At 39.0% G+C, this 24,704-nt stretch overlaps 1 protein-coding gene across 5 annotated transcripts in view; it reads left to right on the forward strand.

The window, feature by feature from the left end:
* LOC111858991 (glutamate receptor ionotropic, delta-1-like) overlaps positions 1 to 24,704 on the forward strand; it is a 183,776-nt gene that overhangs the window by 95,003 nt on the left and 64,069 nt on the right. The window contains exons 1-2 of one of the 5 annotated variants that reach the window (XM_023841294.2): positions 23,605 to 23,670; positions 24,087 to 24,269. The exons of 3 other annotated variants lie outside the window; for them this stretch is intronic. The gene's annotated coding sequence lies outside the window, so the exon portion shown is untranslated. Of the gene's footprint in view, positions 1 to 23,587; positions 23,671 to 24,086; positions 24,270 to 24,704 lie in introns of those variants that run through there. One more of the 5 variants, XM_023841287.2, reaches the window with a different exon arrangement.

Below are 24,704 nucleotides of genomic sequence, written 5' to 3' on the forward strand. Positions count from 1 at the left end.
TGCCCAATAGAGGGAGGGCGTACAAACTCCACGCATAGACAGCAGAAACACCTGCCAAATAGAGGGAGGGCGTACAAACTACACGCATAGACAGCAGAAACACCTGCCCAATAGAGGGAGGGCGTACAATCTCCACGCATAGACAGCAGAAACACCTGCCCAATAGAGGGAGGGCGTACAAACTCCACGCATAGACAGCAGAAACACCTGCCAAATAGAGGGAGGGCGTACAAACTACACGCATAGACAGCAGAAACACCTGCCCAATAGAGGGAGGGCGTACAAACTACACGCATAGACAGCAGAAACACCTGCCCAATAGAGGGAGGGCGTACAAACTCCACGCATAGACAGCAGAAACACCTGCCCAATAGAGGGAGGGCATACAAACTCCATACACACAGGTCAGAAAGGGAAATTGATCGACCTTATCATTCATTGAAAGGACATAGACGTTTTTTTAATTACTTAAAAGGAAATACTAACAGTAATGAAACAAGAAAAAAATAAATCTTTTTCTATAAGGGAAGACTTGTTTCACTGTAAATCACCTTGTGCACCGACTGCAGTTTTATTTATTTGCATGTTCTAGCTTGCTGCACAGGTGTGTAAGGTGCATGGGCACGTCACTTCTGATGACTCATAATGCCTTTTTCACATAGTGCTACACAGAAGGCTGCGCACAATAACACCACGGCGGCTAGCACAAATGTCATTTTCACATTAAAAGTGACAAGCTGCACTGCTAGAACAGTTTAGTCATATTCACAGCTGCGTGGCTGGCCATAAATTATCAGAAATATATTTAACTTCAGTTGCTGTTACAGCTAATGTAGGATGGTTGGGGTATTAACTAACATACCATGTGCAAAATTATAAGGCAAGACCTATACCTGGAGATATTTTTTGCTGGAGATTGAGCACAGGTATAAATGTGAATGCAGAAGTTTTGTTTTGCTCCAAGTAAATTTATTTAGAGAGAAAATGTTACAATACTCTTTCACAAACAAAAACTAAGGAAAAATGCTTGATTATCACAATTATTAGGCAATCATAAACTTAAGTGGATTTTTCTCTCTTCATCATCAACAGAAAAAACGTTATTCAGTCTATATAAGGAATAATAAGCCATCATAAGCCTGTTGTCCATTGAAGCAGTAAAGTTCTTGATTTGATAATATCCTATATTAACTGAGGCAGCTTTAATTTGACACATATCTTTGGCAGTTAGCTTTTGTCATCTTCTCTCTACAAGATTTTTCTATCTTTTTTAGCTTGTTGGCCAGAAAACACTCTGTTGTACAGTTGGAAAATTTTGGCAATTTCAATTGTCTTGCATCCATTTGACTGGCACTTTTTGGCCCATTTTAATAGTAATAATCATTTGCTGAATAATTATACACATGGAATTATCTTTGGTTTTCTGTTTTACTCCTGTTTTACTAAAAGAGAGTAACCATCCAACACACCAATGTATTTTTTGACTACTAGCACACCTCATGTGGCTAATCAAATCCTCATTGACTTTTTAACTGATTAAATTAATGAATTAAGTGAGCTTGTGGTGAAATTTAACAAACACTTGGGATGGCTGAGGTGCCCCTGAGGAGAGGTTTGGGAAGTCAAGCAGTGTTCATCTAACCATCCAAAAAGATATCAGTCACTTTTTGGAGAACAGAAGAAATTCTTGTTATTTTTATTGTGCTATTCTTGCTTATGTTCCAATGTTAAGTTGTGTGTTTTTTTCTGAGCAAATACACACTTACTACGCAGATAAATAGCTTTGAACATTTCCGTTGACTGCCTAGCACGTTTTAGTGTTAGTGTTACTGTTAGTTTTGAAAATTCTCGTAATTTCTCTCAAACAAGTTCATTGGGATTCATTGTAGATGCTTCCCCAGCATCTTGAAGGAGTGTCTACAAATGCTGAGCAGTTGTCAGTTGGGTTTAGCTTGGGTTACTGTGGAGGGCAGGTCACATGCTGCAGATCACTGCACACCATTACTCTCCTTTGATAGGTAACTCTTACACAACCTGGAGGTGAGCTTGGGGTTGTGTGGAAAAACAAATGATTTCCCATTTAAGCACAGGCCAGGTAGGATTGCATGTCACTGCAGTATTCTGTGATAGCTATGCTGGTTAAAGTGTGCCGCAGAATCTAACTAAATTACCAACAGTGTCATCAGCAGTCAAGAACCTTCACACATCTTTCTCTATGCTTTATATTCGGCACGACACTTGCAGAGAGCATTCGTTCACCTGCTGCATCTTATAAAGACACGAAGGTGGGACAAATTTGGACTCATCTGACCAAAAATCCGACTGGCAAATTTTCAGTGGCCTGATGCCACTTCTGGTGTCTCTCGTCCCACACTGGTATCTTGTGTTCCTCAGTAGTGGTTTTCTGGCCAATTCCAGCATGAATGTCTGATTCCCGGCGTTGAGATTTCATAAAATGAAATGTATTAAAAAGCAGAGACATTTCAGAAATTAGCATGTAATGAGGCGTAACGTAATATAATTATCATTACAGGTGGCACGATATAATTTTATTTAACTGATAAGATTCTGAGTTTTTAATTTTTTGAATTTTGAACTATCTGGTGATACCGATTTGGTATTTTTCCCCCTTTACGAACTACTAAGCATTAAATGTGATATTTCTAACAATATATTCCAATTAACATGGCAAACTAACTGCATTTAGGGCTGTAGCGGTATTGTTTGTGCGTGCTAAGAATACGGAAATAAAATGGTCGTATTGCTCAAACAAAAGCTACGCTCAATATGCTACAGGATAAAAAACCCACAGCCAACATGATTTACACAAATCTGCTTCTTTGTTTTATTCAGTGACAATTTTCATAAAAATGAACTGAAATATTTCTTAAAGTGCAAATTGTGTTATGGCACGGCGTGACACGGGCAGGGAGAAGGTGATGATCCACTTGTGGCTCCAAGAGACAACAGGGAAACCAAAATGAACACTGGGTACCAAACACAGAAATGAGAAGAACACAAGGGGTCAGAAATAAAAAAGGGAAAACACTCCAAACTGAACCATAAAATAGACACACAGAGACCAGAATAAGAGAAACAGGCAAAGTAACATCCACAGAACAAAGCACACAATGACTAAAGAACTGAGGAGGGGCACTTAAATACAACTGAGAGGTTCAAGGTGTGGAACATCAGACAATCAACCAATCGCAGAAGGCGCAGGACACTGAGCAATGGATGGAACAATTAACAAGTACTGAACTTACAGAACACCAACCACAAACTGGGAACCAACCACTACAGTAACAAGGAACAAAAATACAAACAGGACTAGAAGAGAATAAGACACACCCTTGGCAAACCTAGGACAGGGAAACAAAAGCAATAAATACAAAATATGGCCTCGAACCCATGACCAGAGGGGTAACAGTCGCTGAGCCGCACGCACAGCCCACTAAGCTGGACTGGGGCACTCTGGGGCTGAAGGGCAGGAGACGGGAAGGAGGAGGACCAGATGGCCAGCAGCACAAAGAGCAGGGTGGGAAGGTACAGACGCTGACAAATTGTGCAGTTTAGGATGCTGGCCAGTGGATGTTTGAAGAGAGCGTGCTGACACACCGTGCTCCGTCCACGTTACGCACTTTGCACGCCAATTTGAAATCATTCATTTCGGTTTGGTCTTAAAGGTTCCCTTTTTCCTTTTTTTTTTAAATTTTTGAACCACGATCGTTCAAAGCTGCACTGTCAAAATCCACGTGAGAATCAGGCTGGCTGTTCGTTTGATATATGCATGTATGTTAATTGAGAGCAGACCATTTTTGACCTACTTTCAATGTGTCACACTCATCATACTCATACATAAAGACAATTGCTAATGAATGCACTGACTGAAAGCATGATGAGCTGACCTGTCAAAGTATATTTCAGCTAATAATTAAAGATGTCTAAGGCTATTTCCAACTTTATAAATTTATATATTGGAATTTAATCATTGTTTCCGCTAGTAACATTTCTCCGTGATGGCCTGCCACACCAAAATTTTTGCTGCCGTGGCAAAAAAACATAAATCCAACCAAACAATCACCTTATCCAATGCCTTGGTGACTTGCCCAGGAAGCCTGATTCCCGCCTCCTTGCATGCATGCATTACCAATTCAGTTGATTAATGGCACTAATAGGCTATATTACATTGTCGTTTAGCGGATGCTTCTGTAAAGCTACAATAAAATGCACTTAATTAGGTATTTTCCAAGAAAATTCTAAATAGATGAGGCAGCTAAACAGAGTAGGCACTTAGCTAGGTGATGGGCAATAATACGTCTCTTTCCTTGCTCAATTATACCGCATTCACACACTATTCCTAGTGTACTATTATGGTGTTGCATGCAAACAGGAGCAAAATGGTGAAGTCAACTTAGTAACATTAGCGGTAACTTTCTGACACTACTCCAATGTGAATGCAGCTTTTCCCCCTTTATTCACTACATTGATATCAGAGTAAGCCTGTAACTCGCTGACGTTCCACTATTTCTCTCAGGATTGCTTAATGTAAATCTATTTAACAACATCCGCAAGTGGTTCAGGTTATGTAGCAAACATTTTTTCCTGGTTGCTATGGTTGCCTAATTACTATGTTAGCTAGCTAGCTAGGTAAAGAAACGTTTAAGTAATCTTAAATGGTTTAAATGGCACACTTTCATTTGCATGAAATGATAGCTAGTTATCTAGCTGATGTTACAGTCCCCTCAATGTAACTCCTAAAATAATAATAGGAAGATGTAGAAACTCTCAGGGTGTCTGTACAGCTTCACTGCACCACCGACATAAGTTCAATTTAGTAGCGAAAGAGTTCATGTTAACACATGCTAGCAGCTGCCAACTGTTAAGATAAACTATACCCAGGATTGGTCACAACTGGCATGAACTTCCCATGTTTTACATGTCCTGTCGAGGTTTGCGCTCTCTAGCAACCTGTTAAATACAATTGACACCTGTTTTACCATTATGGGAGACTGAATGGGAATGAAAATGTATCTATGCTATGTTGTTTTTACCTGACACAATGAGGGGATTTGTATATGAAAGGGGGTGTCACACACTAGGAGAGACTCATTTTCCACAACAATCCCGCTAAGTTAGGCCAAGTCTGTTGCATAGTTTGTCTGAGTGCATTGCATTGTTGAGTGAAGCATGGGCAAACTATTTAGGACTTAGTTGTTATATCACGTAGTTATAACTGCATTTTTTTTCAATAGTACTGCCCCCCGGTCACATTGCCCACACACCAAACATCTTGATCCACTGGAAACACTGTTAATATCACAGAAAAATATCTGGAGCACAGAGAATTCTTATAAGCAAAAACATAATGATGTGTGGAGTTGCAGTATGAAAAGGTGTAATATAGAATGAATATAGCATGCATTATGTTAAGATGAACGGACAGCTGTATACCTCTGCCACAGCAGGCCTTTTTTCACTACTAATTTCTCAGGAGATCCATATCATTGGTCATTTATACGGAACAGGCAGTCCATTGAGGTTTATTCAAAAATTGAGCTGTGACCCTCAAGATCCACTTGTGGTGTGGAGACTGAGTGCTCCGCATGAAGGCTAGAGGCACATATAGGACCCATTGTGTGCTTTGATTTATAGACGCGCAACATGGCAAAGAGAGGTTACTGTTACAATCCTGGTGATTCTGATGTTAGTGGTAGATCATGGTAGAATAGATTAGTTTTAATATCCCAGATCATTGTATCCTTTCAACAATTTGCTTAAGAGGAGAGTAAATACTGTAGTATGGTTAGATGATAACAGTATATAAAACTGCAGTATGCAATGCATTATTGGCAATGAGGAAGATAATAAAACTGAAAACATTTAAAGGTTACTTTGTAATAGAACACACTAAATATATCAATATAACAACAATCTATGTAGTGTTAAGGGAACACTCAACATTAATTTAATGCTTAGTCATTAAGTATAGTAAATTTGCTCCTGCTTTAGAATGTCGTAAACTATAGCCTACATCCATTAAGTTTCTTTTTTCATGTGAATCTTATGAACAGATTTTTTTTCCTACATACTCAGATGGTTTGTACAGTGGAAAATGCATGTATTGTGTACCCACTTAGAGCTGAATGTAACCATTTCGAATTGTAACATGATTTTTGGTGTTGTTTTGTAATCATAGACCGGTCTCTAACATATCTTATTTTCCGAGATGGAGAGATACTACTGCCCCTACTACTTTTCATACAATCGATTTTGTTGCTGTAAATATGAGTGAAGAAGTTTAAAAGAATAAGGTCCTGAGGAATGTGAGATTAATATGCAGATTGATTCGGTGGTTGCAGTTTTCAGGGGAGTGAGGTACATGCTGAAGAAATTAACCGGTCAGTCTGTGTCCCGGTCCTGACCCATGATTATGAGCTATGAGTGATGGGCCTTAGAAAGAACATGGTCATGCACGCACCAGTGACCAAAATGAGCTTTTCTCCTTAGGATTGCTAGACTCGTGCCCCTCAAAACGGTGAAGAATTCGGAAATCTGGAGCGACTTTGAAATAGAGCTGCCGCTCCTTCAGATTTAGAGGACCTGAGGTGATTGAGGTATCTTACATGGATAACCCCTAGTGGGTTCCCGTAGGAGCTGTTCTGGGAAGTGTGGAGTGTGTGGAGGCCTCAGGCAGGCCCACGATACACTACAGCAACGTTTCCCCCAACCTGGTCGTCGGGGACCTCCAGAGAGTCCACGTCTTTGCAGAAATGTGGACTGCCTGGCAGGGAGCTGGCAGGGAGCAAAAATGCGGACTATCTGGGGGTCCCTGGTGACCGGGTTAGGAAACACGGCACAAGAGAGACTGTATCCCCCACCAGCTTAGGAACATCTGGCTCTCCACCTGAACGTGCTGGAGTCCAAGGCCTCAGTAAGGGAGGTCTGGTATGACCTGCTTAGCATGCTGTCACTGGGACTCTCTCCTGCAAAGGAGGTATGAAGAAGATGAAGGTTACAAGGTGTCAAAGAAACACACTGCTGAAGTTTTTGGTTTTGGACATAAAAAAGCTTTAATTCTGAATATCTGCCCCAAGCTTGTTTTTTTTTTTACATAAGCCCTGTTATTTTTATTGCATGATTTGCACAACGCAAAGTTTCACAATAGCACATCTCTCACATTATAAGAGAAATTTCATTTCAGTATAAGAGAAAATGTTTTGAAGTTGTCGCTGTATATTTCGGTATTCTTTTTCCTTAGCTGCTATAGTGCATGATACTGCATTTTAATTTATGCTGTCAATCAAGTGCAGAATGTGACAGTTCTGTCAGAAATAGGGCAAGTGTGAGGCATACTTATTTAATGGGTTACATATACCGCATATAGATTTATCCCACGTGGCAACTGTTCATACATTTTTAAAACTTATAGCACTGAATGAACTATAACATAGGATTTCTTTAGGTTCTTTAGTTATAAATGTATAATTGCCCACGTAAAAAAGATATTGCTCATTTCTTACACATTTATGTGACTTATTTTACCTACATTTATGAAAAACAACATTAGAATATGGGAAGAAGTTTAAACTGGAGAGCAAGAAGCATGGTATGCTCATTCAAACATAGTGCTACAGAGTTTTGAAATTGCATTATTCCCAAAGCGGTCGATTTCTTTATTTGTGTAAGACTAGGTTAACTGTTATCTCTTTTCGCATGCTGCTAAAGATTTCTATATAATTATACAGGAATAAATTTACCAGTCTCAAAGGCAGTCGTATTTAAGTGACTTCTAAAGCCCATCAACGCATTAAGAACACAGTTTGTTTCATTATTAGAAAAACCTATTTTAAAATCACATGACACTTAATGCATATTTAAATGTGCATTATCATGAAACAGATTGCGAACACCAATAAAGATAGAATATTCACGGATACTTTGTGACATTGCAGAAAAATTACTGTAATTCAGTAAAATCATGTCCAGTCCTTTACTTGTTGGTCATTTAACTTTGTTATGCATTGAGTAAAAGCATTATCATCAACTTCCAGGGTACTGTATTTGTCCATTTCTACCCATACTTCACAATTGTCTGCTGGTAAAAGAGAAGGACAGTAAAAGCCATTATCAAATTTAAGGTGAACACATTATTGCTGTTTTAGCTACCAGGCAGCCTGGGAAATAGAGCAGGAAGAACCTTGTGAAATGACGTCCTTCAGTGTCCTGGATGTAGGTTCAGGGATTTACACGCACCTTGGGGTGCGGGACAGAGACTAAGGACGACACACACTGGTGTCAGGGGGAACTCTAGGTGGGTTTATTGTGTACTTTAATTACAAGGTGTGAGAAGGTATGGGATCACAAAGTAAGGGGGGGTGGGATGCGTTTTGGGGTCAGTCTGGTAGAGGCCAGTGTGACTTTCAGGGGAAACCGAAAGAAATGCTGAGTCAGGTTGTCATGGCAGGCAGCCTGGGGTTGGCAAGGCAACACGCACGGTAGGGGCCAGATCCAAACCCTCTCCTTTCCAGTCACCTTTTCTTAAGTCTAGGGAACCAACTTCACCAGCACAAGTCCGTTTCCTGAGTTTCTCCGTACACTGAGCCCAGCATTTAAAGGACGGGCTCTCTCTTCTGCCCAGGGAGCAAGGGGGGGGGAAGACGGACGAGCTTACAGCCCTGCCTCGCTGGCGATTTTCACATGTTTAATTGGTCTCATCGATTGAGTTGGAGCTGTTTCTGCCCAGCGGCATGTTACTGACCCTTCCGGGGGGGTGTGGGTTCCCCGCGACATGATTGGTGGTCCCTCACAGCCTGTATTCACATATTAACAAAGCTGGTGACACTGTGTTAATCATGGGCCCTATCTAGTAATCACCAATGTCTAATTTTGATTTAGGATCTCTGATTGGGGCGAGGGTTGGTAATACTGTTAGCCCCATGCAACACAACAGGAATACTGCAGAATCTGGTGGACCACTGGGTTTCCTAATTAAGAGAGCTGTTGGCAAAACGATAAAGAAATGGGATTTTCTGTAATACTGGATAACACTGCTGCTCTGATGTAGTCATAAAGGAACGTAATTATAGTGTCAGATATATACCATGATGTCTTAATGGTAGTCATGATGAGGCATGAATCTTATCCAGTAGGAAAGCAAAGCACATTGGACTCGTTGTATAACAGCAGGAAAGCACTTTTAGGATCAGTGTATTGTAACCATTATATTCAATGATATATCCATGTTCCAACTGCTTATCGTGGATGGAGATGGAGCCTGGAGGGTATCGCAGGCAGCACAATCCTGGGGGGGACTGCTAGTCCATTGCAGGACATTTACACACACAATGGGCAATATGGAGATCTTAGACATATACACACACAATGGGCAATATGGAGATCTTAGACATACTGTATACACACACAATGGGCAATATGGAGATCTTAGACATATACACACACAATGGGCAATATGGAGATCTTAGACATACTGTATACACACACAATGGGCAATATGGAGATCTTAGACATATACACACACAATGGGCAATATGGAGATCTTAATTGCATGTCATTGGACTTCAGGAGGAAACAGGGCAAATATGGTAACATCACATGTATGCAATGTAAGGCAACTGCAACCCACTAAGTCACCATGCAAGCCTTTCAGTTGCACAACTACAGAAGCAGGAGTGTTTTTTGTTTGAATATATACTGTTTTAATGATGTAATGTATATTGTTTAAAAGCACACTTCATTGTTTAGCCTGCTGAAGTGATGAATGGTGAGGGAGAGTTTTCAGGTAGGATGGCATCACTGCATCAGCAGGTGGTCCTTGCCAGTTCATTGTCCTTTTGTAAGGTTTTGTCCGCACAGCAGCAAACCTGGCCCTGTGAGCCGGTCCCTTCTTCATTCCCATCCCATGCGCTGAGCGGCTGTGATGAATGGCGCTTGTTTCTGGTGCTTCTGAATGTGACCATTTGTTGTGACAATGAGGTGGACCGCTCCAAGATTTTTTTTTTGTTTTTTTTGGGGGAGGTGGGTGGGGATTTAAAGGTTTCACGGAGTGAAATTTGTGTTAATGTTTTGTTTGACATAGTGGGATTATGGTAATTGTCATAATAAGCAAGCAATTACTTCCCTACTGTCTTTTACCACATTTCACATGCCAGCATGTTTTTGACTCTTTTGAATTTGAATTTGAATTGTTCGTCAGTTTAGGTTTGAAAAAGTACTTTTGTTATATTGACTTGAGCTGCTTTGATAGCAGATCTCACAGAACCAGGTTTGGTTTTCAGCAGCACTGAACTTTAAGTTACGTAGAGATTCAGTCATTTTCCCTGGGGATCAATAAAGTTCATCTTCTCTTACAGCAGATCTCTTTTCATCCATTTGTTCATTCATCCATTTATTCATCCATCTAGCTATCCATCCATCCATCTTCAAACCAATTATCCTGATCAGTGTCACTAGCGATATCAAACCATTTTTACTTTAAACATTGTGTATTCCAATCTATTTATCTGCATTCTTTTTCCAATTTGCATATTGCATATTCGGTTTTCATATTGTGGGTAAAAAGCCTTAGTGTTGACTTAATTACTGTAGGGCTTTCAATTTTCTGTCGACATTTCAACCACTTATCCTTGAGGGAGGGCTGGAGCCTATCCCAGGCAGCAGAACTCCCTGGATGGGATACCAGCCAATCACGGGGCCCCATCCATATACCCGCATGCTGTGAGTATCTTATTTACCTAGCTGCCTGTTTTGGACTGTGGGAGGTAACACACACAGCACAGAGATAACCTGCAAAGTCATGGAACATGTTGGAGGGACTTGTGCCCCAAGTCCTGTAGGTATGATGAGCCTGAAAGACACCCACATTCAACTTCCTGTTTTAAAACTTTGTTTGTCCTCTCCAGTCGGGACCTGGAACAGAACCATATGGTGTTGTAATGGGAGACAGGATAGTGCTGTATTTGGGATTAGCAAAATGGTGAAGAGGAATGAAAATGAAGCAGCCATTTTAGGTTTGTCATGAAGGAACAGACAGAGAAAAATAATGAGTGTCAAGTTGTAGGAAGACATACAAAGGCTAGGAGATCATGGTGCGGAAATGTATTCCGGAACCCGGGTAAAAAAAGCAGGAACCATTGTTACATCATTGGTCATTTGACACAGGTAAAGTGAAAGAATGGGGTTGTCATCTGTCTTCACTCTGCTCGGGGATGGCCCTACCTCTCTCCCCCCCCCCCCCCCCCCCCCACCCCAGTCATACTGTGATGCTTCCTGCATTGCTTCAGCAAACCACTAAAGGATGAATTTCCTGGTCGACTTTGGCAGTCTAAGACAACTATTCTTCTAGGATATCCCTATATTTAGCAATACACAATTTTCTCTCTTAGCACTTTAAGCATTAGGAACACATTATCTAACTATAATTTTAGGTGAAGTTGTTTTTTTTCTCTTTCCAGTCTCTCCCTTGACTTTTTATAATTGCAAGAGTGACACACACAAGGCATCAATGTCGCATGCTTGCTTCATCCATACACACGTCCTGTATCATTCTAGATCTGGGTTCCCAATTCCAGTCCTGGAAGACCGGTTTGCAACACAGTTCGACAGATTTCCCTACTCAGACATACCAACTAAACCTGGGTGATTAATCGGTAACTGATTAAGGTGTGTTTGAGCAGGGAAATCTGAAAACTGTCCAGTCATTACAATAAAAGTCCTTCCATTTTACCAGGCACACTCTTTACAATTACTGTAAATTGATTATGCTTACTTCAGTTTATCTGAGCATGCATTATATTTCAATTGAAGATAGAACTAGTTATATGCATGCATTTAAGTACTTATTGGGGTCAAGGTCACCTGTAGCCAATCCCAGGAAATATAGGGCTCATGGCTGTGGTAAATCCTAGACAGGATGCCAGTCCATCCCAGAGCATATTCACACACTGCAGGAAATTTAGAGATGAAGTTAACTGCATGTCATTGGTCTGCGGGAGGAAAATAGAGAACCCAGAGGAAATCCACAGAGAACCAGGACCTCTGGGGGATATCTCCACACACAGAGGGGAGATGCAAATCTCTAACTCCAGAGGTGCGAGACCGTAATACTGCCCACTGAGCCAGCAAGCCATAACCTTACCAGGTGATAAATCACTTGCTAATTGTTTGCTGTAATTGCATTTTTGTAAGTGTAGTGTAAGTAAAAACATAGGTGGGTGTTAAGATTTGCTGAGTATTGTTTTTAAACACTCACATTATGAATTCCATCCAAATGCATTGCATCTTTATTCCCTGTAGAGGATTGTAAAGTATTGTTTTAACTGAAACCACCCTGTGAGTGGATTTAAAGCTGTTGCGTTCTGACCCTTCGGTCTCCTCCCTAATGTGGCCCTGACGAGCCACGCCTAGTGCTTCTTACCCCTCGTTAGTCCTTGTATTTAAATACCTGTTTATCTTGTCATGCTCAGTCCGGTCGAACCTTCCTGTTACCTGTGCCCTTCCTGGTTGCCAGTCCTCCCGTTTTGATCCCCCACAGTCCTGTTTGTTTCCAGTCTGTTTATTTAGTTTAATAAACCCCCCTTTGTTTCGCCACCACACCTGCCCTCGAGTCCTTCATCCCTTATGTCACAACAAAAGAGAGCACAGAATGGATTTTTAAAAGCATGCTTTCTGTGTTTCTGGAAGACTTTAAAAAATTTGGTGCTGGAATTTTAAATAAAATATTATGCAAATTATTAACAATGAAATTATGGCTTATTTATTGTTATTCATTGTTTCTAAAATTGTGATGTGCAACACAGGTGTTCTCATAAATAATAACAGGTGCACTAAAATAATAAGTTTAACTTTAAATTGCTGGTACACTGTGTCCATACTGGAATGTGGTTGGAACTTAATGAATGTGAAGCTTTTAAATAAACAGAGATATTTGCCCTGCGTGGCCTTGTTCATCTATTACACACAATTTTCAATATCTATGATTTCTCGTCCACTCCACTGTTCGTTTCTCATCCATCTATTGTTCCAAAAGTTCCTCAGGCTTTGTGATTATTTAAATTCATAGAGGTTATATTATGTGTAACTGAGAAAGTACATGATGAAAGAAAGAAGGAAGAAAGATTCTACAGTATTCAATTAATGACCACAGTTGTGCAGCGCTATTGTGAGCATATCAGGATAGATTGAACCAAAGCACAAGGGAGCTGATATATAGAACCTAAAACTGTCCCCAAGTAGCCCAATAAATGTAGAAATTCCTGCATAACAAAACATGTCCATAGTCATCTTGCTTCATCTCTGTAGCTCAAATTATGATATCACAATCTATTGTTCAAGAACTAGGTTCCATTTGTCATTTGTCAATTTGCCATTAGCGTAAAATAATTGCTTGGAACTTTCCTTAGTTTTGCGATATTTCTACTAGCTTTTCAGAATGCAATATTCACAATTACAAGCTTTCAAATATCTACATTTGAATACTTTCTTAAGAAAAGTGGCTAATTCGGATATCCGGGTTTTTCTTTAGCACACAATAAATGATACACTTTATTAACTTACAAATAAGTAATTAGACTGAAGCAGCAAATGGCTTTTACAAAGCTAAGAATATCAGTGCATCCACTCGTCTTTTACACCACCAACAAGAAGCAGGTGGCCAACAGCACCCATAAACAAAGATGTTTGTTCATCTTATTTGCTCTTGACTTGACCTATGAGAAAAGGAAATGACCATTCTAAATTGCAATGCAATAATTAAGTAAAAATATACTTGACAATGTACATGATTACAGCTCTGAATTCCTTGTCCCCTCCCATCGCAAAGCTTCTCTTCATCGTTCCTGTGGCATCACCATCACAGACCACTAAAAAGAGGATGGTTTTTTAATAGGGATATAGGGCTGTGAAAGTGTCAGATGTGATCGATATGCAGGGTTTTACAGTTAAATATGAAATGGAGTCAATTTAATATTTCTAATAATTTAAGGTGAGAATAAGAAAGGAAGTAATTAATAAATTTGCATCAATGGAATAAAGATGTACAGAGATTTTGAGCGTTTGGCTCCTGCCATCTATCATTTGGATAATATTTTCATAAATTCAGTGTGATGTGTATTACATGATACCTTCATTTATAATTGATATCTGCTTAAGACCTCTGACATACTCTGCATGTTCTCCTTTTCTCCTTGAAATTGACCTTACGTCTTTTGCCACCTCCCTCCAGTTCCCCCTCCTCTTCTCGCCCACTTAAATCCCTCTGAGTAAAATCCTAGCCCAAGTTCTTCCATGGCATACAGTAACTTTAATTTGCCCTTGCTCTTCCTCGCAACGACGCGTGCATGTGGCTTATCGGTAACCATGCAAGACCCTTGAGAGACACCAGTTGTTAGTCTTTGTCATACGATGCTAATTTCTTTTTTCATTTTGTTGATATCCGTGATAAAGTTATTAGAAATCTATTGCCATGGACTTACTAAAACGCACAGTTTACCGTTTTTAGCTCAAGATTAAGGGTACATAAAATATGTACTCAGCATATATAATATTGTTCAGCTAATTAGCTGCAATTAATGAAGAAAAAGCAAGTCAACTGACCAGATGGGGATATTTCTGGGAGAGAATAGAGAAAAATAAAAGCAAAAGCATTTCACATGCTGGGAAGAAGTGGGAGGTCTGATTGCAAACGGACCCCTGTGGAGTCTCCGTTTGCTCTCCACCTTCTTTAATGACTGGATTGGAGAAAAAAAAAGTCACTTGAAAACTTGTTAGCATTACAAGAAAGTCATCTTGACATTTCTGGATATTCCACTGCTATTTCTGACAAGCATGTTTTAAATGTAGACGTCTGTAACTACAGAAGCTGTATACTGTTATAATAAAGTACTCTGTACTGAAAAATCACTGCACCATCCATCTATGTTCCAACTGCTTATCCTGGTCAGGGTCATGGAAGGTGTGGAGCCCTTCCCAAGCATCATATGGTACAAGGCTGGGATATACCCTGGACGAGATCCCACTCACAGGGTACACACATGCATACACTCACTTTCACAATCATACGCTTTAGGAAATAGTGATTAACCTAAATGCATGTCTTTGCACTGCAAGAAGAAACTATTATAAGCAAAGGAGACCCATGTGACATTATTGTTTGGGAATCCTCTCTTTTTTGGGTCTTTGTAACCTATTGTGATTGTGATAATTATCCGTACTTGTTCTCATTGATCTTACACAAAATGAATCGCCACTGTACAACAATTGCATCGTTTTAAATATCAGTACCTGCACATGTCGATTTACTTTGTTTGTATCTACACATCATAGCAATGACAAATTAAATTCCACGGCTGTTGTTTTCATGTAATTTAGTTATCTTAATGATTCACAATATTGTATGGGAAGCTGATGGGCCTGTTCTCCCGGGACCTAAGACAGACAGCTCTATGCTACCCCTTATTTAAATGAGACCAAGCACAGCTTTCAGTTATACTTAATACTTTTTCCATACACATCCACTGATCACATCCTATAAAAATGCAGTGATCTCATCCTGCTAGCAAATCTAATGCGAGCAAAGACGTATAACAATAAGTCATCCCAGGGCTGAAGTAGAAAAGGGTTTGAAAAATGGAAGACAGGACATGGACAAGCCAGATCAGAAATGCCATTATCAATGAGTTACCAGGAATTAACATTTCAAATTATATATATACAGAAAATGACATGGTGGTAAATGAGAATTGACAGTACAGAAGGATTCCGACATCTCATGACTGTTGAAGCCTAACTGGGAGACAGTAAATATTCATATTATGCCTTTTTAAATAACATCAAATGCATGTTTTAATGGGAACATATTCTCTGTAACCTAACAATATAATGTAACTTCAATATTCCATCCATCCATTTACCAACCGCTTAATCTGGCCTGTTTAACAGGGGGATCTGAAGCCTTTTCCTGGTACAACCTGAATGTGATGCCAATGGATGTTATATTGAGAAAAAAATAATAATAACATTCATAGGCTTGGGTTTCAGTACTGCAAGTCAGGACACACTGTGAAATCGCACAGCAAATCATTCAGATAACATCGGTTCATTGACATTTTGATGGGACTTTCTCTGAGGTTTTTTTATGTGTAATGTACGAAATGTATTTTACTTTTTTTGGGATCTTCAGTTTCAGTTTGACAATAAAGCTCCACTAACTTTAACAACTTATATTATTATATTCATCCTCTAAGAATTTCAAAATGGAGTTCATGACCTCTGCTTAATATGTGTCTTTTGCAACTTTCCCACATGGAAGGTTAATAATTAAATATATAAGCTACACATATATTTTTGATGAAATTACATTCTTAGATAGCTGTAATTATGAAATTCAGAGTACACATTTCACAGTCTCTGCAACCTGACGTGCATGCCAGTGAAATTCTGGCCCTAGTTCAGTACCAAGCAATTATCGTTTTTTTTCTGGAAAACATTGTTAGACCATAATACAGGTCAGATAAATAGCTGGATCTCATTATTATCAATTTTGTTTTTGCCGCATTTAATCAGTCCTTTAATTTAGCTGAAAATATCATAATATTATTCAAGGAACACCATGATCCTTTTAGCGTATGAAACAAAATACGGTATTTATCCATATACTTGTTGTATTGATTTCCCCTGGAAACATTGGTCTCCTCCTGCAGTCTAAAGGCATACAGCTAAGTTAATTGATGTCTGTTAATTGCCCATGCTGTGTACTGGCATGCCATCCAGGGTGTACACCTACCTTTTGCCCTTTACTGTCTGAAATAGGCTCCATTCCACCCCCTCCCCTTGCAATCCTGACCAGGGTGAGTGGTTTGGGAGATAGATGGATTAATGTATTAAAATTGGCCCACATTGAATAGAATGAATTTGAATTCTAGCATTATGCATTGTCAGCTTCATACAAATTTGCTGAATTAAGAGACTAAACACTAATTAGACAAATTGTAACAAGTGACTCAACTATACAGCAACAACTATGGAATAAAAAATGCATGGGGGGTTAGGGGTTTCTTTCATCCAATTACTGCGCATGTTTGTGGGTTTTTTATAGAATTGTTTACTTTGTATAAATTTTATATGTACTGTTATTGAGTGCATGTCTCAGATCATGATGTTCACTTACACCACAACAGAGTAAGGATGTTGTACAACTTGTAAAGAAGAAGCAAATAATCTTGATGTATACTGTAGAATGTGTGAAATGTTGTTGATTTTGTTGTCAGCGAAGAATCAAAACACAAATGCACAATATGTTATCTTGTTTATGCCTATGTTAGTTGTAATGGCTAGTTACCTAGTTACTATAACTTAACAGGGACACTCATAATTGGACATGGGGAAAACTGGGATGATATCTGTATTTTAGGGGAATTACATCACAAACATTATTGAAATCCAAGGACTTAATTGTCGATGGAACAAGTAATCATGGTTCCTTTCTTGTAGGTTAATAATAGATGATTATTGAAGTCCCATTCCTTAAGAGAGTCTTTATATATTTTCCAGGATAGTAGCAAAACACCATAACTGCATATTTTAACAAAACTGGTTTATGACAAAAATCGGATGTCTTCGGCTGTTGAGTCTCTTAAGTTTTATTTTCATAGTTAAATGTCTGAACTCAGCTATGCTTGGATTTTAAGGGAACACAATACCTTACCCACCTACTATGCATATAGGTTGGCAATCAAAAAATGTCAAAGCTCTTTTACTCATTTTCATTGTCAGTGTAGTTACGGTATTTTGCCTTTGAAGGGCAGTGTAAGTATCCTGGTGCTATATTTACAGCTAGTTCCCATGTCTGAAAGGTAGCCTAACTCTCTGGATTTAGTCCGTACCTTTCTTTAGTTGTCTAGATTGTAAACATGGCTTTGCAGAATTCATATGTAGGTCATACACTGTATCCTTCATACCGCAAACTGGGTAGACTGCTGTGATTTTGGAGTCCTCAAATGACAGAGAAATCAGAAGTCCTTTGTTTCCAAGTATAAAGAGAACAGTCATTATATGACTGCATGTCGAATAAGTTTTGAAGGCTCAGTTCTATTACAGTTATTGAGCATCAGAGTGCCGATGCTCTAAAGCCAAAGATTTCTCTGCTTTAGTTTCACTCTTATATCTAACTCTGTTATCATCTGCTTTGTGCTTCATTTTCACCATAGTAATACTCATTGTTTGCAAACCTCCGTTCAGCATGGTTGAGAAGGGTACTCTGCCTGGGGACAGACCTTATCACTTGTGCGAAAACAAAATGCCTGATGTCATCTAATTTTCCTGCCATTTCTCCTGGTGAGGGCTGTTCTGGCAGCATGCTCAGACCAGACCTCTTTTTCCATGGCCATAGACTCTAGCTTGTAATAGGGGATCCCTAGATGTTCCTAAGCCTGCTGGAAGATATAATCCCTCCAGAACGTCCTGGGTCTTCCCTGGGGCCTCCGTTCTGTGGGATGTGCCTGGAACATCTCATCTGGGAGCCATCCAGGTGGCATCCTTATGAGATGCCTGAGCCACCTCAGGTAGCTCCTCTTGATCTGAAGGAGCTGTGGCTGTATGTAGAAGATCATTGAACTTCTTTTCATGTCATGGAGAGTGAGTCCAACGACCTTCAGAAAAAAACTCATTCCTACCGCTTAGACTTGGGATTTTGTTCTTTCGGTCATTACCCACAATTCATGACTTAATTTCCAACTGACCAGCACAGACCACCTCAGCGTCCACAAGACTGCCGTCACCAAATGAATCTAACTGTGAATCTCATGTTCCCTCTTTCCATTACATGTCAAGATCCAGAGGTACTTCAACTCCTTCACCACAATGGAGGCAACCACTTTTTTCTGAACGAGCACCATGGCTTTAGATTTGGAGGTGCTCTCATCCACACTGTTCAGCATCAAATATCTCTGTGTGCTTGGGATCACATCGTCTGAAAATAGAATGACAATCATGACTATCATTTAAACACTCAGGACCAGACATCCTTCGAGACATGGCTGCATCTCGATATCCCATTCTTTAAAATACAGAGACAGGAAAGGAGAGAAGATGCACCCTTTCCATAAGCCAATCACTGTACCTACTGCATTCATACAGGGAAGGAATAGCACACAGTAGTGACCCTGGCACCCAGTATTTCTGCAGTATCTCTCACAGTATGTGCCAGGGCACACAGTCATAGATATTTCTAAGTCTACAAAGCATATGCAGTGCAGGTCAGCATATTCTCAGGAACCGCTGTGCAAGGTAGAAAAGTTCATTTTTCACAACCAGGCCAGAATCCACCTTGTTCCTCCTTGTTCCTTAGACCTTCCGGTACTTTCTAGCACCCTGGGAGGGAGGCTGAGAATTCTAACCCCCTACAGTTGGAATATACTCTGCCCCAAAAACACCATGTAGTTTTAACATTTCATCTACTCCTTCATTATTTCCATGAAATAAATCAAATCATTCTTCAAATGCTGTGACAGACTCTGATCCACCAGAACTTTTCAGTACTCTTTCCTGATGAGAAGGCATAGGCATTGGGTTAAGTTTTCTTTCCCCTAAACAATATCACCAGTAGCCCTGCCTGAGTAAGGTACCACCTCCAGCCCCTGAGTTGTCAAACCAAAGATGCCGAAAAACTTTTGGTATCACCAAATAGTCTCTCTCTCCATGGCCTCCTCAAACTCCTCCCAGACACAAACTTTTGTCTCCATGACTGCCATCGTTGGCCTGTTGGTACTTTTCAGGTGCCTCAGGAGACCCTTGTGCAAGCATTGCACTTCTGGCCTCCTTCTTCATCTTGATAGCTTCCCTCACCACCAGCAAGTCTTACACCTACTGTCACAATAGGTACCAACTGCATTCTAGCTATAGATATTTGCAGTCATTGCAAAAATTTACGGCATTGTACACAGTCCATTCATAATCAATGTCCTCAGTGTCACTCCTCAGATTATTGTAGGTATTTTATTCACATTCGCCATTTGTAAAGTGCATTCAGAGCTATGGTTTGATCATGAGTTAATCCTCATACTATAAGGTTTGCCTTGTTTGCATTTTGTGATGTCGACAATGTTTTTTTACCATGATCTATTTCAGGGTTTGGCCAGGGATCCTATGAGACCCTGAGGTAACCTACACAACACAGGAAGAACTTTCAAACGTCACACTTAAAGAGCAAAGGCAGGATTTGAACCCCTAAATCTGCGGGCATGAGGCAACAGTGTCAGTGTATGTAATTCCATAGATGCTCCAGCTGAATATAAGTAAACCTAGAATTAGTAACATAATAAGGATACAGTTATTACCTTATTGCTACAGTTATGATATCACTGCAATTACACCCATTGTGTCACTGTGTCATCCTAGTTTGATTTTCACATGAAATGTAAGTATGTATGCCATATTTGAGGAAAATCTATATTTTTAATATTCAAAACTATAGTTGACCAGCATCACAGCACAGGTACTGTAATCAGTTCCTTCATTGTTTTTCCTTTATTAAGTGCTCATTTATATTTATATTGCCAGTACTGCAATTTAATCTTTATTTGCAATTCTAGTCAACTGATTTGATTCAGAGTAATTTAAAAATGTCACAGATTGCATAAACAATTTGAATACAATAATTATTGATTTTTAAAATGCATTTCATTTTATAATTAAAACTAGTTACATTGATTAACAATCAACAAATATGTCTAATCGAGACATTCAGGTCACATTTTATTTTCACGTTTAGAAATTAGAAATAAATTTGGTAATAAGAAGTTTTCTTTATATAAACTAGGTATTTTGCAGTGATAGGACCTTGTACAACTGCAAAGGTATTTTGTAACTAAATTCGGATCCCTCATAAATATCTATTTATGCAGAAAATATATAAAAAGCTGCAAACGTTTCAGAAAAAAAAAGGTGCTTTCTGAAAGTGAAATGCCAGTCAACTGAGAAGTGTTTAGTACAGTACTTCAGTTGTTTATCTTAAATGACACTTCACCATGAATTCCAAGCAGAGCAAAAATATATGCAGTAAAGGTGCTTTCTCCTTACCTGACTCTGAAAATTGATACTTACTTGCAGCATGAAGCTGAAAGATGGTAGCCGGATGTGGAGCTGCCTCTGATTTCTTTGTGTGAAGTCATGGAACACTTCAAAAACCTAATTTAACGCGGATTTGATGGATCTAGGAGAAACGTCAAGAGAGCTGATCTATAATTCCCTGTAATCCGCTTTCCTGCCCCCTGTGTCGATTGCTCTGGCCATACTGGAGATACAGACCCATATCTTCTGTTTCAGAGTTGGTCTTTGAAGTCCACCGAGGTCATCCGCACCTGCAGTAGTACAGTAGGGGCAGCAAGTCTACTAGATCATGTGCCTAATCCAGCCTAACAACCATGTCTTTTTTACACTTGGAAACAAAGGATGAATCTGAAGATGTTCCTATTGAGGGAAATGCTTCAGCTGAAGGAGATACATTATACAATGATACATTATACAAAAACTCACATAAAAATATAACACATTTATATGCTTACAGTGTAGTATGTGATATATTAAAGGCTAGCTCATGCACTTAATGTTGACCGATGCCCTACAGTGTGATGATTTTTTTTAATACTATTCTGTTAAGCTAACATTCCACTGGTCCATGGAACTCTGGCGATAAAGTTATTAAAAAATAAAAAATTGTGTCCTGTATTGATCCATGAAAAATTGGAATATTTTCTGTATCTCTGTACATGTGGCTTAGCTCTCCACCCCCACCCCTGTCCCCACCATAGGGTGAGGGTATGTAATGCGATCATGAGACTTTCATTTACACTTCAGAATCTAACATAATCTTTGGTGTGTCCCTCTGCGAAAGAATACCTCACTAGAACATAAATATTTACCCTGCGACCGTCTGTGTGCTCCTGCCTTCAGCTTCTTTATTATTATTTATTACCCTGTTCAGATTTATTGATGCTCACTCCATCTAAATGTTTAGTCAATTTAAAAAGAGAGGAGAGACCACTTCCCAGGAGGGGCTGGCCGCCAGACAAATGACATCACACACTGAGGTGACATGTGTTTCCAACCCTCCTCTATTCTCAGGGCAGATGGCCCTGGCAGATTGTACAGTGCATAACAATGCGGATTGGTCCTAAATCAGGCCGCTAACCACAGTGCAATAATATTATCACAATACGGGGTGCCTAAATTTAGTCCAGCAGAGCCCTATTTACATTCTAATACATAAGCATTATGAAACATCAGCATAAATTTTACTAATTCAAAAGTACTATTCTTAATTGACTATCTGCTTTTTATGTCTCATATATAAAGTGTCCTACAGAATTACTGGCACTCTTGGATTTTTTTTTTTTTAAAAAAAGGTTATGTTATGGAAAATATATGTTTATGGTATGTTTCATCTCACACTCAGATTTAGAGAAAACCAACCCTTAATTGAAGTAAACTTATTCCAGTAAGAAAACTTTATTTAAAGGTTGGATTTCTCTAATAATTTCAATATGAGAATAAGGTACTAGACCATAAACACATTTTTTATAACCTTCCTTTTAAAAGGTCCTATTTATCTGAGAAAGATAAATAATAATAATAATAATAATACATTTGAAAGTTGGATTTATTTGTCATATTCTCTGTTTATAATTTCTAATATAATTCAAGGGGAAGTGATTAACGAGTGATATTTTCTGGTTGGGTAATAATTCTTTTATGGAGGACTACAGTCACAGGGCAATGTAAATACTCAGAGATTAACATTTTTTCTATTTTGGCATTGATGAAGAAAAGTATTTTTCATCTGAATGTTTCTTTAAATATCTGTAGGAGAAAAAACATAAGATATCTTCAGATGACAAAAAATTGATACTGTATATTTCAGAAAAAGAAGTGATAATTATTTTGCGTAGTAATGATTCAGCATATTCTAAAACTGAGTAAAGATGCTTCTCTGACACCCTCTAAAGATCTGTTATTATATCCAGCAGAGCATGACGATATTTTCAAATTTGATTTCTCATATTGGAAGTGTGATATACAAGTCAAAGTAGCATGTGTCATGTGACCTACATTTATAGAGAGAAACAGTAGAGAAACAGTTGAAGATATCACTAGTTTCAATTTTCTAGTTGTATTCTCGTGAAGTATTTGTTGTAATATATTGTTCATTGCATTTTTTGCTAGTCATACATGACATTTTCTGGTGCTATTATCCAATGAGCAGCCTTGGTTTTGTATTTTGGTGTGAGATATATTACAGCCTCCACCAGCTTTATGTGCAAAGACGAGCTGCCTTTAAAGCATGTAAAATTGTCAGCCCAGATAATTGAACATTAGCGTGATTTGTCTGTGAGGCACCCGCCTTAGTCACCCTTTGTAAGTGAGTAAACAAAAGGAGAATAGTTTCTCACAGCATTTTATAGGCTTAGTACCCACCGCGATTGCAGCATTCTTTACAAGCAAATAGATTAGCTTGATGACATTAATTAAGTCCAGCTGGGGAAACCTGTTGTTTCTGGTAATGACACTCCAACTTCCCCAACTGAAAAATCTGCTCAGTAAGTGCTAGCAACTCGTCGCCCGCACCATTAACAGGAACTCAGCAGGGAACCCAGACGTGTAAGTACTGGAATATGACATTTATTCTGGTACACTAGTTATTATATAAATACTTTGAAGCTTCAGAACATGAACATAGAATGCTTGTCTCTCCTGTAATGATGTGCATTTCACTTCATATGACGATACCTTAATACCTCCGTATTGGCTCCTTGGGAGGTGAATACAGCTTTGTTACTGTCAACTTGGGAGTAAATATAGGGTTAAATGCTATACATATAGCTAGGGGACACTTAGGACACTTAGGTAATGGACTATCAACCACATTATATTTGTAAAAAATGCTGGGATAATTCATTCATTCATTCTTTCTTTCTTTCTTTCTTTCTTTCTTTCTTTCTTTCTTTCTTTCCAATCTAATCTATGTTTGTTTGTTACACTGTCATGGCTTGGTGGGTACTGTTATGATCTCACAGTTAGTGGACTGGATTTCCATCTGGGTTCTGTGTGGGTAAAGTCTGTAACCTGTCTGAAACGTGTTTCACTTTGGGTGACACAGTTGCACTATAACCTCACGGTTCCAGGGTTGGGTTGTTGATGAAAGATTAAGGTTCGTAAATTCACCACCATATAAATGGATTTGCAGTCCAGATTATGAGGTAAGTATCAGTGACCAAAGAAAATATAATAAATATAATAATAATAATCTCATATATATATATAATTTTGGTACTGCACAGATACAGTAGATGGAGAGAGAAGCATCATTAACCTGGGAACATCAATAAATAAATAAATTCTATTCTGAGAAATAAGTTGGTTCTTTCACATTTTCCTGTCCATTTATTGGCTAAAGGAAAATACTTTCACTGTCATAGACTCTCGCATAAGTTCTCCTTATCAAGTTGAGTGAGAATGCAGTGTTTATCAGATATATGATATTGGCAGTTTGTGTCAACACTGTTTTCTTTGCCAACTCTGATGGCTCGCACTGACTGAAGAGATGCATGGAAGTAAGGAAGAAAAACTCAGAAGTTTCAAATCTGTGAGCAGCAAATTATATTAATTGGATTTATATTCCTTAAATCACGTTT

The sequence above is a fragment of the Paramormyrops kingsleyae genome, chromosome 3 (genome assembly GCF_048594095.1).
Source record: "Paramormyrops kingsleyae isolate MSU_618 chromosome 3, PKINGS_0.4, whole genome shotgun sequence".
Classification (NCBI taxonomy): Eukaryota; Metazoa; Chordata; class Actinopteri; order Osteoglossiformes; family Mormyridae; genus Paramormyrops; species Paramormyrops kingsleyae.